At 40.6% G+C, this 15,009-nt stretch overlaps 1 protein-coding gene across 1 annotated transcript in view; it reads left to right on the plus strand.

Annotated features, from left to right (window-relative positions):
- The window catches only part of LOC120043747 (immunoglobulin lambda-1 light chain-like), a 41,225-nt gene that overhangs the window by 10,468 nt on the left and 15,748 nt on the right, over positions 1-15,009 (plus strand). The gene's annotated exons all lie outside the window — the stretch shown is intronic.

Consider the following 15,009-nt stretch of genomic DNA (forward strand, 5'->3'; position numbering starts at 1 on the left):
TAAAATGTTTTCATCACGGCCTGGTAAACACATTCTTGTAAGTTGTCTACGCTGACATTTCTGGGTATGTCTCGCATGTAACATAATAATACTAAAGATTCTAATCATTTTTATATTACTTTTTATAATAATACAAATCTGTCAACCAAATATATTTCTGAAAACCCCTTTTTGCATCTTCAATAGTTGTCACATTGTGTTTTACAGATACCCTGTCTATAAAATCTAAGACCTATCAACACTCAGGAGTCAATGTCCAGGACAACACTCCAGGACACCTACACCACCCGATGTCACAGGAAGGCCATAAAGATCATCAAGGACAACAACCACCCGAGCCACTGCCTGTTCACCCCGCTATCATCCAGAAGGCGAGGTCAGTACAGGTGCATCAAAGCAGGGACAGAGAGACTGAAAAACAGCTTCTATCTCAAGGCCATCAGACTGTTAAACAGCCACCACTAACATTTAGTGGCCGCTGCCAACATACTGACTCAACTCCAGCCACTTTAATAATGGGAATTGATGGAAATGATGTAAAAATGTACCACTAGCCACTTTAAACAATGCCACTTAATATAATGTTTACATACCCTACATTACTCATCTCATATGTATATGTATATACTGTACTCTATATCATCTACTGCATCTTGCCATCTTTATGTAATACATGTATCACTAGCCACTTTAAACTATGCCACTTTATGTTTACATACCCTACATTACTCATCTCATATGTATATACTGTACTCTATACCATCTACTGCATCTTGCCTATGCCGTTCTGTACCATCACTCATTCATATATCTTTATGTACATATTCTTTATCCCTTTACACTTGTGTGTATAAGGTAGTAGTTGTGGAATTGTTAGGTTAGATTACTTGTTGGTTATTACTGCATTGTTGGAACTAGAAGCACAAGCATTTCGCTACACTCGCATTAACATCTGCTAACCATGTGTATGCGACAAATAAAATTTGATTTGATTTGAATGTCCTATCTCTTGTCTTTTTCATAGCCTGAGAGTATATTACCTAAAGTTGTCGCAGCTGCACACTATGTAACACATTATATCGATAATTGCCTAAAATTGTATTTCATTGTCTTTCATAAATGTTGCATTACCTGATGTTGAAACGTTGTTAAATATTTGCTACTTTGGTATACATTGAGTGGATGGGTATACTTTGAGAGAGAGAGAGAGAGAGTAATATTACACACTTAAATAATAGCTCATCATTCACACACATACAGCCCTGTCTTCATAGTTGTTCATAGTTTATTATTATAGTTTGATCATAGTTTTGTCATAGCTTTTAATTATCATTTCTAATCACAGATTGAATATAGTTGGCCATGGTTTCTAATCATACTTTCTGGTCTGAGAGGTCTGATTTAATAAGCGGTTCAAGTAGACCCTAAGGGGGCAGAAGCTATTGTTTACATACAGTATGAATAAAAACAATGTTTCATTGTATAAATAGCCTTCATTTTTAAAAACATACATGTAAATGCCTAGAATTAATACCTATCATTCTTAGACAATATATAATATACAAACATCACCTCTAATATTCAACTCCCCTTCAAAAAAGTTCCATGAGGAAGGAAAGATTCACCGTCTATCGTTTTATCTGTCCTGGGCTGCTGGCTTGTGTTTGGAGTTAGGTTAAGGCCTTCAGTACAAGCCCGCAGAATTGTCTGTTTCATCTGCTCTTCCGTAGTCGGGGGGGGGGACTTACGCCGAAAATAGTGTATTAGTGAATGGGCTACGTAAAGGACCGGGCGCAGTTTGCTTCTGAGAATCCCCGTCTAACTCTGTCGGTTCCCAATCCATTATGCCCTGTAGCCTCTGGGTATCATACAGACGTTAGATAATGTTAACCTGTATTTATACGAAATAGATACATTTTAACTTATAAGAATACGTCCATTTAACATATTGCCTAAAAAATATATTTAAAAAACAAATTATCTCGTAAAATTCTGTGTCCATCCGTTGCTCTTCGGAATTCCATTCTAATGAATGCGGTTCCATATGATTTATCCCCGGGATGCAGTTGGCTTAATGTTGCATATCCTGCCACCGTTAGATAATATTAACATGTTATATACATTTTTAAATTACATGAATATGTGCATTTGACTTAAATAAAATAATAATTGTTGTCATCGGTTTAAAACACATATAACTCCTGTTTAATATTACTATAACATCCACAATGTTCAAACAAGTCCCGCATCCCAAATCTAATATATACGTTTTCACGAACTCACCGTCAGAAAGCGGAAAGATTTACAGATGATCTTGTCCGATAACTATTCCGGGGCTGCTGTCCTGCATGTGTGTAACTGCGCTAAAACGATGCGAACAGAGTGGGAAACTATCTGTTTCACTAGACTCGTTGAGAAGTTTGCGGCCTTGGCTCAAAAGTAGTGATAGTACGGAATGAGTTTACAGAGCAGGGGGTGACGTTTTTTTTTTTGTTCGGGCGCTATCTGGTATATTTGATTACTAAGTTAGTGGGTTCAAACATTAGGATTGGGGTGTCGAGACAGTATTACCCTTTTGATATTCTACAACCTCCGGGGGGCTAGCACCTCGATGCTGTGTGGTCGGTCTAGACATAGCTATTATTTCTGGGCTGTTTGACTTTTTAGCCCCCACATCCTCTGGGGGGGTGAGCTAAATTAGTTTTTGAAAGGCTGTTAATGAAGCGTAAGTGTCCGTAAGACACAGACACACTTTTTTGTTTGGGGGGTAGGCCTCTGTTTTGCAGGATATTGTAAAGATAGAGAGAGCCTTGAGCGCAGCCGCATAGCCATTTATGAACACACACCCCGCCCCTTTTTCTTTGTTTTGAAACACACACACACACATCCACTACCGCACACGCACGCACACACACATGGCTTTTTCCGCAAGGTTTTTTTTATGAAAATTGGATAATCCACCCATTTAAAACTAAACACCGGAATAAAAAAGTTTACATCTTTGCATGCACTGGAAGATACATGAGAATTGACAGACTTTGTCACATTAGCACCATCATAAAGTTCACAGGCTAAAATTGTCACTTTGGCGTCAGGGCTATAGGCCATTGAAGCGATTCTTAGGGCCTTCAGATCACTGCGGCCGCAGACCTGTTCTTCCAACGCATATCCGGGCACATTTGTACCACTCAGGGCCTGTTCAATTTTACAGAGCGCCAGCCTAATCTTTAGCCATTCTCTCATCCGCAGAGCAGGAGAAAAACTCCCAGGTTTTGCCTGATAAAGGGGTTTGGGGCCACTGTCTGTGAATATCTTTACCGTAGAATCCTCCGGCTGGAATATGTAAGACATATGTCCCTCACTCGTACCCAAAACTCCTTTAAAACATTCTGGAGCTTCATACAGAACTTCCTCAAGACTTTGGTCACTGGGTTCATGACAAGACGCGCATAACATACCGAAAATTGGCATAGGTGTCATTTTTGTTTTAATATTCCGGGGGTTATCATGTACAGTCTTACGCATGTATTGTTCTGGGGCTTTATAAGGCGTCTGCAAAGCCCAATACCCCAGGACATTCGTGTTTCATAGACAACAACCCTGAGGGCAATAAAATAGGGGGGGCCTTACTCTTTGAAATGCTTACTCTTTGAAATGTCCCCCCACCCCGTTCCAAAGAGGACACTAGACATCAAACATCATGACAACTTCAAAGACACTATAAAACTATTTTCACACTATAAACCGTGAGAACCAGGAACAGGATGCCCAAACACATGGTCACTTCCTCCCCCCCGCCCCCCACCCCACCAGGATGTCCTGACCGGAAGCCCAAATACGGGCATGCACACGTCATCATGACATAGGGTCATAAATCAACATTTTGACGTGTGACATCTACTTTATTCTCTCTTAGACTGTATGGCACATAGACTGTATGGTAACATAGACTGTATGGTACATAAACTGTATGCTAACATAGACTGTATGGTACGTAGACTGTATGGTACATGGACTGTATGGTACATAGACTGTATGGCACATAGACTGTATGGTAACATAGACTGTATGGTACGTAGACTGTATGGTACATAAACTGAATGGTAACATAGACTGTATGGTACGTAGACTTTATGGTACATGGACTGTATGGTGACATAGACTATATGGTTCCTCCCTCTGAGCCTGGTTCCTCTCTAGGTTCCTCCTTCTGAGCCTGGCTCCTCTCTAGGTTCCTCCTTCTGAGCCTGCTTCCTCTCTAGGTTCCTCCCTCTGAGCCTGGTTCCTCTCTAGGTTCCTCCCTCTGAGCCTGGTTCCTCTCTAGGTTCCTCCTTCTGAGCCTGGCTCCTCTCTAGGTTCCTCCTTCTGAGCCTGGTTCCTCTCTAGGTTCCTCCTTCTGAGCCTGGTTCCTCTCTAGGTTCCTCCTTCTGAGCCTGCTTCCTCTCTAGGTTCCTCCCTCTGAGCCTGGTTCCTCTCTAGGTTCCTCCTTCTGAGCCTGGCTCCTCTCTAGGTTCCTCCTTCTGAGCCTGCTTCCTCTCTAGGTTCGTTCCCAAGTTCCTTCCTTCTGGAGAGGTTTTCCTGCCCAATGTGCGTCTGCTTGTTCTATGGGTTTTCACAAAGTGTAAAGCACTTTGTGACAGCTGCTGATGTAAAAAAGGTCTTCATAAAATATGTTTGATTGATCGAATGTTCAGTACATTAAATTAGATGACATTTGTATTCAGTATAGTCTCTACTCAGCCAGTTATAAATAATTGTGGGATGTTTATATTTGTTCTGTTACACACAGTGTGTAATGAAATGTGTTTTTTGCAAATCCCAACTCCCCCTGAGACACCCGCAGGGAGTGGAATCACGGCCAGGGTCGCCATTATACTGAGCCCATTGAGCAATTTGTTTTAAGTGCTTTGTTCAAGGGCACAGCGTCAGATTTCCCCCCACCTTGTCGGCTCTGGTATTCAAACCAGCGATATGATGTAGATACAGAAAGTAAACAGCGTAGTCGGTCAATTCTCACAACAACTAAGAGCGTTGAAGCGCGAAGCTCAACCTCTCCGCTCTTTTGATGGCCTGGCTACCACGCTGTACACAGTGTGAAGCGTACCAGTGCACATGCGCAGATACTTTGTGTTACTGTGTGAGAGTGAAGTGTTGCATCTCGCCCATCTCAATATCTCCGGTGCTGCTCGTGGCAACATCATTTTGCTGAGTCTACCTTTAATTAATACGGGGAAACTATTCATTTTTAAATATTTTTTTCAAAGAAACATTGAACATCTAATAGTCAAATCATAGAGTAAAAGCAGGTGAGCTGGTTCTTGGCCATTTTCTAGTGTTATTTGGTGGAAAACTGAGCAGGTGGAGCATTACGTCAATCTTGTTACTCATAGATAGATAGGATGGAAATGTTGGAACAATAAAACATTTTTTGTGAAGCATTCAATTGCCACTCCTTTTTGCACACAACAAGCTTCCACAAGGGGATTCGTGGCTTATTTAAGAAGAAATCCTCAACTCTGTTACTTTATAGGCTTTTGTTATAGTAAATTCTTTATTTAACCTCTTGAAATGGGAAAACACGTTGTTTATGAAGGCGAATATGTGCTATTTATGACAAAATCAAAGTTATTTTGGACCAAGTTACACTTTTTAATAGGCACCGTTTGTTGGAATGACCCAGATCCTAAACTGAGGAAGCATCCAGATATTTTGGACTATGACACCGGCCTCTATTTTACCTAAAGATGCAGGAATCACTCGAAATCATTGGCCACTTTAATACATGGATCACTAGTCACTTTAAATAATTCCACTTTTATAATGTTTACATTTTATTTATTTTATTTTTATTTCACCTTTATTTAACCAGGTAGGCAAATTGAGAACACGTTCTCATTTACAATTGCGACCTGGCCAAGATAAAGCAAAGCAGTTCGACACATACAACAACACATAGTTACACATGGAGTAAAACAAACATACAGTCAATAATACAGTGAAAAATAAGTCTATATACAATGTGAGCAAGTGAGGTGAGATAAGGGAGGTGAAGGCAAACAAAATATATATATAAATAAATAAAAATATAAAAAAGGCCATGGTGGCGAAGTAAATACAATATAGCAAGTAAAAAACACTGGAATGGTTGGTTTGCAGTGGAAGAAAGTGCAAAGTAGAGATAGAAATAATGGGGTGCAAAGGAGCAAAATAAATAAATAAATACAGTAGGTAAAGAGGTAGTTGTTTGGGCTAAATTATAGATGGGCTATGTACAGGTGCAGTGATCTATGAGCTGCTCTGACAGCTGGTGCTTAAAGCTAGTGAGGGAGATAAGTGTTTCCAGTTTCAGAGATTTTTGTAGTTCGTTCCAGTCATTGGCAGCAGAGAACTGGAAGGAGAGGCGACCAAAGGAAGAATTGGTTTTGGGGGTGACCAGAGAGATATACCTGCTGGAGCGCGTGCTACAGGTAGGTGCTGCTATGGTGACCAGCGAGCTGGTCTACTTTACCTAGCAGGGTTTTGTAGATGACCTGGAGCCAGTGGGTTTGGCGACGAGTATGAAGCGAGGGCCAGCCAACGAGAGTGTACAGGTCGCAGTGTTGGGTAGTATATGGGGCTTTGGTGACAAAACGGATGGCACTGTGATAGACTGCATCCAATTTATTGAGTAGGGTTTTGGAGGCTATTTTGTAAATGACATCACCGAAGTCGAGGATTGGTAGGATGGTCAGTTTTACAAGGGTATGTTTGGCAGCATGAGTGAAGGATGCTTTGTTGCGGAATAGGAAGCCAATTCTAGATTTAACTTTGGATTGGAGATGTTTGATGTGAGTCTGGAAGGAGAGTTTACAGTCTAACCAGACACCTAGGTATTTGTAGTTGCCACATATTCTAAGTCAGAGCCGTCCAGAGTAGTGATGTTGGACAGGCGGGCAGGTGCAGGCAGCGATCGGTTGAAGAGCATGCATTTAGTTTTACTTGTATTTAAGAGCAATTGGAGGCCACGGAAGGAGAGTTGTATGGCATTGAAGCTCGCCTGGAGGGTTGTTAACACAGTGTCAAAAGAAGGGCCAGAAGTATACAGAATAGTGTCGTCTGCGTAGAGGTGGATCAGAGTCTCACCAGCAGCAAGAGCGACATCATTGATGTATACAGAGAAGAGAGTCGGTCCAAGAATTGAACCCTGTGGCACCCCCATAGAGACTGCCAGAGGTCCGGACAACAGACCCTCCGATTTGACACACTGAACTCGATCAGAGAAGTAGTTGGTGAACCAGGCGAGGCAATCATTAGAGAAACCAAGGCTGTCGAGTCTGCCGATGAGGATGTGGTGATTGACAGAGTCAAAAGCCTTGGCCAGGTCAATGAATACGGCTGCACAGTATTGTTTCCTATCGATGGCGGTTAAGATATCGTTTATGACCTTGAGCGTGGCTGAGGTGCACCCATGACCAGCTCTGAAACCAGATTGCATAGCGGAGAAGGTATGGTGGGATTCGAAATGGTCGGTAATCTGTTTGTTGACTTGGCTTTCGAAGACCTTAGAAAGACAGGGTAGGATAGATACAGGTCTGTAGCTGTTTGGGTCAAGAGTGTCCCCCCCTTTGAAGAGGGGGATAACCGCAGCTGCTTTCCAATCTTTGGGAATCTCAGACGACACGAAAGAGAGGTTGAAAAGGCTAGTAATAGGGGTGGCAACAATTTCAGCAGATAGTTTTAGAAAGAAAGGGTCCAGATTATCTAGCCCGGCTGATTTGTAATGGTCCAGATTTTGCAGCTCTTTCAGAACATCAGCTGACTGTATTTGGGAGAAAGAGAAATGGGGAAGGCTTGGGCGAGTAGCTGAGGGGAGGGAAGTGCTGTTGACCGGGGTAGGGGTAGCCAGGTGGAAAGCATGGCCAGCCGTAGAAAAAAACGTATTGAAATTCTCAATTATAGTGGATTTGTCGGTGGTGACAGTGTTTCCTATCTTCAGTGCAGTTGGAAGCTGGGAGGAGGTGTTCTTATTCTCCATGGACTTTACAGTGTCCCAGAACTTTTTTGAGTTTGTGTTGCAGGAAGCAAATTTCTGCTTGAAAAAGCTAGCCTTGGCTTTTCTTACTGCCTGTGTATATTGGTTTCTAGCTTCCCTGAAAAGTTGCATATCACGGGGGCTGTTCGATGCTAATGCAGAACGCCATAGGATGTTTTTCTGTTGGTTAAGGGCAGTCAGGTCAGGAGAGAACCAAGGGCTATATCTGTTCCTGGTTCTAAATTTCTTGAATGGGGCATGCTTATTCAAGATGGTGAGGAAGGCATTTTAAAAAAATATCCAGGCATCCTCTACTGACGGGATGAGATCAATATCCTTCCAGGATACCTCGGCCAGGTCGATTAGAAAGGCCTGCTCGCTGAAGTGTTTCAGGGAGCGTTTGACAGTGACATATCCTACTTTACTCATCTCATATGTATATACTGTATTCTGTACCATCTACTGCATCTTGCCTATGCCGCACGGCCATCGCTCATCCATATATTTATATGTACATATTCTTATTCAATCCTTTACATTTGTGTGTATAAGGTAGTTGTTGGTGAATTGTTAGATTACTTGTTAGATATTACTGCACGGTCGGAACTAGAAGCACAAGCATTTCGCTACATTCACATTAACATCTGCTAACCATGGGGTTTGATTTGATTTGAATGCAAGGCCAATGTTGAGGGTTTGAAGCTGTCATTAGATTTTTAAAAGTGTTCTCTGTTATTAACATTAGATGTTGACATCAGCATCATTTTCAGCATAAGTGAGAAATATGACCTTGTAAGATTCAACTCAATATTAGGAAGGTGTTCTTAATGTTTTGTACACTCAGTGTAGCGCGGCGTCATGCTACAGTTTGTTTCACATTCTGCATCAGTGATCAGAATAGAGGCTGCAGTTCTGTCAACGTCCACCAGAGGAGGACATAGGGCCACTAATAATGACTCAGGATATACCTACATTAAAGCATGCACAGTTTGGGGCCAGTCAGACCACTGGTTTCAGTCCCACCTAATCTCGCAGGGCCATCCTTCCGTCCCACCGCATAAAAACCTGATGGTTTCATGTCTACTGTCTCTAGTTATCAGAGTTATTCACCAGGGACGTGTTCTCGATCTGACACTGAGTTACAGGCAGTGATGTGTTGCTCCCTTTTTATTTTTTTAAATGTATTTCACCTTTATTTAACCAGGTAGGCTAGTTGAGAAGTTCTCATTTACAACTGCGACCTGGCCAAGATAAAGCACAGCAGTTCGACACATACAACAACACAGAGTTACACATGGAATAAACAAAACATACAGTCAATAATACAGTAGAAAAAGAAAACAAAAAAGTCTATATACAGTGAGTGCAAATGAGGTAAAATGAGGTAAGTTAAGGCAATAAATAGGCCATGGTGGCGAAGTAATTACAATATAGCAATTAAACACTGGAATGGTAGATGTGAAGAAGATGAATGTGCAAGTAGAGATACTGGGGTGCAAAGGAGCAAGATAAATACATAAATACAGTATGGGTGTGAGGTAGATTGGATGGGCTGTATACAGATGGGCTATGTACAGGTGCAGTGATCTGTGAGCTGCTCTGACAGCTGGTGCTTAAAGCTAGTGAGGGAGATATGAGTCTCCAGCTTCAGTGACTTTTGCAGTTCGTTCCAGTCATTGGCAGGAGAGAACTGGAAAGAAAGGCGACCAAAGGAGTAATTGGCTTAGGGGGTGACCAGTGAGATATACCTGCTGGAGCGAGTGCTACGGATGGGTGCTGCTATGGTGACCAGTGAGCTGAGATAAGGCGGGGCTTTCCCTAGCAGAGACTTGTAGATGACCTGGAGCCAGTGGGTTTGGCGACGAATATGAAGCGAGGGCCAGCCAATGAGAGTGTACAGGTTGCAGTGGTGGGTTGTATACGGGGCTTTGGTGACAAAATGGATGGTACTGTGATAGACTGCATCCAATTTGTTGAGTAGAGTGTTGGAGGCTATTTTATAAATGACTTACAATGTTTTACGAGGGTATGTTTGGCAGCATGAGTGAAGGATGCTTTGTTGTGAAATAGGAAGCCGATTCTAGATTTAATTTTGGATTGGAGATGCTTGATGTGAGTTTGGAAGGAGAGTTTACAGTCTAACCAGACACCTCGGTATTTGTAGTTGTCCACATATTCTAAGTCAGAACCATCCGGAGTAGTGATGCTTGACAGGCGGGCAGGTGCGGGCAGTGATCGGTTGAAGAGCATGCATTTAGTTTTACTTGCATTTAGGAGCAGTTGGGGATCTCAGACGATACGAAAGAGAGGTTGAACAGGCTAGTAATAGGGGTTGCAACAATTTCGACAGATAATTTTAGAAAGTGAGGGTCCAGATTGTCTAGCCCGGCTGATTTGTAGGGGTCCAGATTTTGCAGCTCTTTCAGAACATCAGATATCTGGATTTGGGTGACAAAGAAATGGGGGAGGCTTGAGCGAGTTGCTGTGGGGAGTGCAGGGCTGTTGACCGGAGTAGGGGTAGCCAGGTGGAAAGCATGGCCAGCCGTAGAAAAATGCTTATTGAAATTCTCAATTATAGAAGATTTATCGGTGGTGACAGTGTTTCCTAGCCTCAGTGCAGTGGGCAGCTGGGAGGAGATGCTCTTATTCTCCATGGACTTTACAGTGTACCAGAACTTTTTTGAGTTTGTGCTACAGGATGCACATTTCTGCTTGAAAAAGCTAGCCTTAGCTTTCCTAACTGCCTGTGTATATTGGTTCCTAACTTCCCTGAAAAGTTGCATATCCCGGGGGCTATTCGATGCTAATGCAGAACGCCACAGGATGTTTTTGTGCTGGTCAAGGACAGTCAGGTCTGGAGAGAGGATCGCCGAGCTCTTGGTTTAAAACAGCAGCGGTGTATTTAGAGGGCAAATTGGTTAGGATAATATCTATGAGGGTGCCCATGTTTACGGATTTGGGGTTATACCTGGTGGGTTCATTGATAATTTGTGTGAGATTGAGGGCATCAAGTTTAGATTGTAGGATGGCCGGGGTGTTAAGCATGTCCCAGTTTAGGTCACCTAACAGCACGAGCTCTGAAGATAGATGGGGGGCAATCAGTTCACATATGGAGTCCAGGGCAAAGCGGGGGGCAGAGGGTGGTCTATAGCAAGTGGCAAGGGTGAGAGACTTGATTCTGGAGAGGTGGATGAAGTAGAAGCTCAAATTGTTTGGGTACAGAACAGGATAGTAATACAGAACTCTACAGGCTATCTCTACAGTAGATTGCAACACCGCCCCCTTTGGCAATTCTATCTTGTCGGAAAATATTATAGTTAGGGATGGACATTTCAGGGGTTTTGGTGGTCTTCCTGAGCCAGGATTCAGACACGGCTAAGACATCCGGGTTGGCAGAGTGTGCTAGGGCAGTGAATAAAACACACTTAGGGAGGACGCTTCTAATGTTAACATGCACGAAACCAAGGCGTTCTCCCCCAGGACACACCTGCTTCCCCTCCCCTCTCCTTATTTATAGCTTCAAATTGGGGGGGGTCTGCAGGTGCCCAGAGAATTGAAACTGAGAATACGTCCCAAATAGCACTTTATTCCCTTAACAGTGCACTACTTTTGACAAGGGCCCTATAAAGGACAATGGGCTCTGGTAAAAAGTCATGCACTATATTGGGATCCCCAGGCACTTCATATACCTGCTCCGGGTGGGGGACTGAGATACTCATCGTTCTACTATATCTCTGACCTCTGTGGTGAACGATTAAATATAAACATCATGGATTATATAATGGAGGAGGGTAGAGGATATGTGGTGATTAATATAAACATCATGGATTATATAATGGAGGAGGGTAGAGGATATGTGGTGATTAATATAAACATCATGGATTATATAATGGAGGAGGGTAGAGGATATGTGGTGATTAATATAAACATCATGGATTATATAATGGAGGAGGGTAGAGGATATGTGGTGATTAATATAAACATCATGGATTATATAATGGAGGAGGGTAGAGGATATGTGGTGATTAATATAAACATCATGGATTATATTATGGAGGAGGTAGAGGATATGTGGTGATTAATATAAACATCATGGATTATATAATGGAGGAGGGTAGAGGATATGTAGTGATTAATATAAACATCATGGATTATTTAATGGAGGAGGGTAGAGGATATGTGGTGATTAACATAAACATCATGGATTATATAATGGAGGAGGGTAGAGGATATGTGGTGATTAATATAAACATCATGGATTATATAATGGAGGAGGGTAGAGGATATGTGGTGATTAATATAAACATCATGGATTATATAATGGAGGAGGGTAGAGGATATGTGGGGATTAATATAAACATCATGGATTATATAATGGAGGAGGGTAGAGGATATGTGGGGATTAATATAAACATCATGGATTATATAATGGAGGGTAGAGGATATGTGGTGATTAATATAAACATCATGGATTATATAATGGAGGGTAGAGGATATGTGGTGATTAATATAAACATCATGGATTATATAATGGAGGAGGGTAGAGGATATGTGGTGATTAACATAAACATCATGGATTATATAATGGAGGAGGGTAGAGGATATGTGGTGATTAATATAAACATCATGGATTATATAATGGAGGAGGGTAGAGGATATGTGGTGATTAATATAAACATCATGGATTATATAATGGAGGAGGGTAGAGGATATGTGGTGATTAATATAAACATCATGGATTATATAATGGAGGAGGGTAGAGGATATGTGGTGATTAATATAAACATCATGGATTATATTATGGAGGAGGTAGAGGATATGTGGTGATTAATATAAACATCATGGATTATATAATGGAGGAGGGTAGAGGATATGTAGTGATTAATATAAACATCATGGATTATTTAATGGAGGAGGGTAGAGGATATGTGGTGATTAACATAAACATCATGGATTATATAATGGAGGAGGGTAGAGGATATGTGGTGATTAATATAAACATCATGGATTATATAATGGAGGAGGGTAGAGGATATGTGGTGATTAATATAAACATCATGGATTATATAATGGAGGAGGGTAGAGGATATGTGGGGATTAATATAAACATCATGGATTATATAATGGAGGAGGGTAGAGGATATGTGGGGATTAATATAAACATCATGGATTATATAATGGAGGGTAGAGGATATGTGGTGATTAATATAAACATCATGGATTATATAATGGAGGGTAGAGGATATGTGGTGATTAATATAAACATCATGGATTATATAATGGAGGAGGGTAGAGGATATGTGGTGATTAACATAAACATCATGGATTATATAATGGAGGAGGGTAGAGGATATGTAGTGATTAATATAAACATCATGGATTATATAATGGAGGGTAGAGGATATGTGGTGATTAATATAAACATCATGGATTATATAATGGAGGAGGGTAGAGGATATGTGGTGATTAATATAAACATCATGGATTATATAATGGAGGAGGGTAGAGGATATGTGGTGATTAATATAAACATCATGGATTATATAATGGAGGAGGGTAGAGGATATGTAGTGATTAATATAAACATCATGGATTATATAATGGAGGAGGGTGGAGGATATGTGGTGATTAATATAAACATCATGGATTATATAATGGAGGAGGGTAGAGGATATGTAGTGATTAATATAAACATCATGGATTATATAATGGAGGAGGGTAGAGGATATGTGGTGATTCATATAAACATCATGGATTATATAATGGAGGGTAGAGGATATGTAGTGATTAATATAAACATCATGGATTATATAATGGAGGAGGGTAGAGGATATGTGGTGATTAATATAAACATCATGGATTATATAATGGAGGAGGGGAGAGGATATGTAGTGATTAATATAAACATCATGGATTATATAATGGAGGGTAGAGGATATGTAGTGATTAATATAAACATCATGGATTATATAATGGAGGAGGGTAGAGGATATGTGGTGATTAATATAAACATCATGGATTATATAATGGAGGAGGGTAGAGGATATGTGGTGATTAATATAAACATCATGGATTATATAATGGAGGAGGGTAGAGGATATGTAGTGATTAATATAAACATCATGGATTATATAATGGAGGAGGGTAGAGGATATGTGGTGATTAATATAAACATCATGGATTATATAATGGAGGAGGGTAGAGGATATGTGGTGATTAATATAAACATCATGGATTATATAATGGAGGAGGGTAGAGGATATGTAGTGATTAATATAAACATCATGGATTATATAATGGAGGAGGGTAGAGGATATGTGGTGATTAATATAAACATCATGGATTATATAATGGAGGGTAGAGGATATGTAGTGATTAATATAAACATCATGGATTATATAATGGAGGAGGGTAGAGGATATGTGGAGATTAATATAAACATCATGGATTATATAATGGAGGAGGGTAGAGGATATGTAGTGATTAATATAAACATCACGGATTATATAATGGAGGAGGGTAGAGGATATGTGGTGATTAATATAAACATCATGCATTATATAATGGAGGAGGGTAGAGGATATGTGGTGATTAATATAAACATCATGCATTATATAATGGAGGAGGGTAGAGGATATGTGGTGATTAATATAAACATCATGCATTATATAATGGAGGAGGGTAGAGGATATGTGGTGATTAATATAAACATCATAGATTATATAATGGAGCGGTGATGAGGGTAGAGGATATGTGGTGATTAATATAAACATCATGGATTATATAATGGAGGAGGGTAGAGGATATGTGATTAATATAAACATCATGGATTATATAATGGAGCGGTGATGAGGGTAGAGGATGGTGCAGAGTCAAAAGCAGAACAGATATATTTGAGTTAGTTTATCATACTGGCTCTTTACTTAAATAGTTGGGACACATTTAAAGTGACTTGTAGGCCAGTAAAGATCAATAATTATAATATTATTATTAGAACT

This window comes from Salvelinus namaycush, chromosome 3 (genome assembly GCF_016432855.1).
Source record: "Salvelinus namaycush isolate Seneca chromosome 3, SaNama_1.0, whole genome shotgun sequence".
Lineage (NCBI taxonomy): Eukaryota > Metazoa > Chordata > Actinopteri > Salmoniformes > Salmonidae > Salvelinus > Salvelinus namaycush.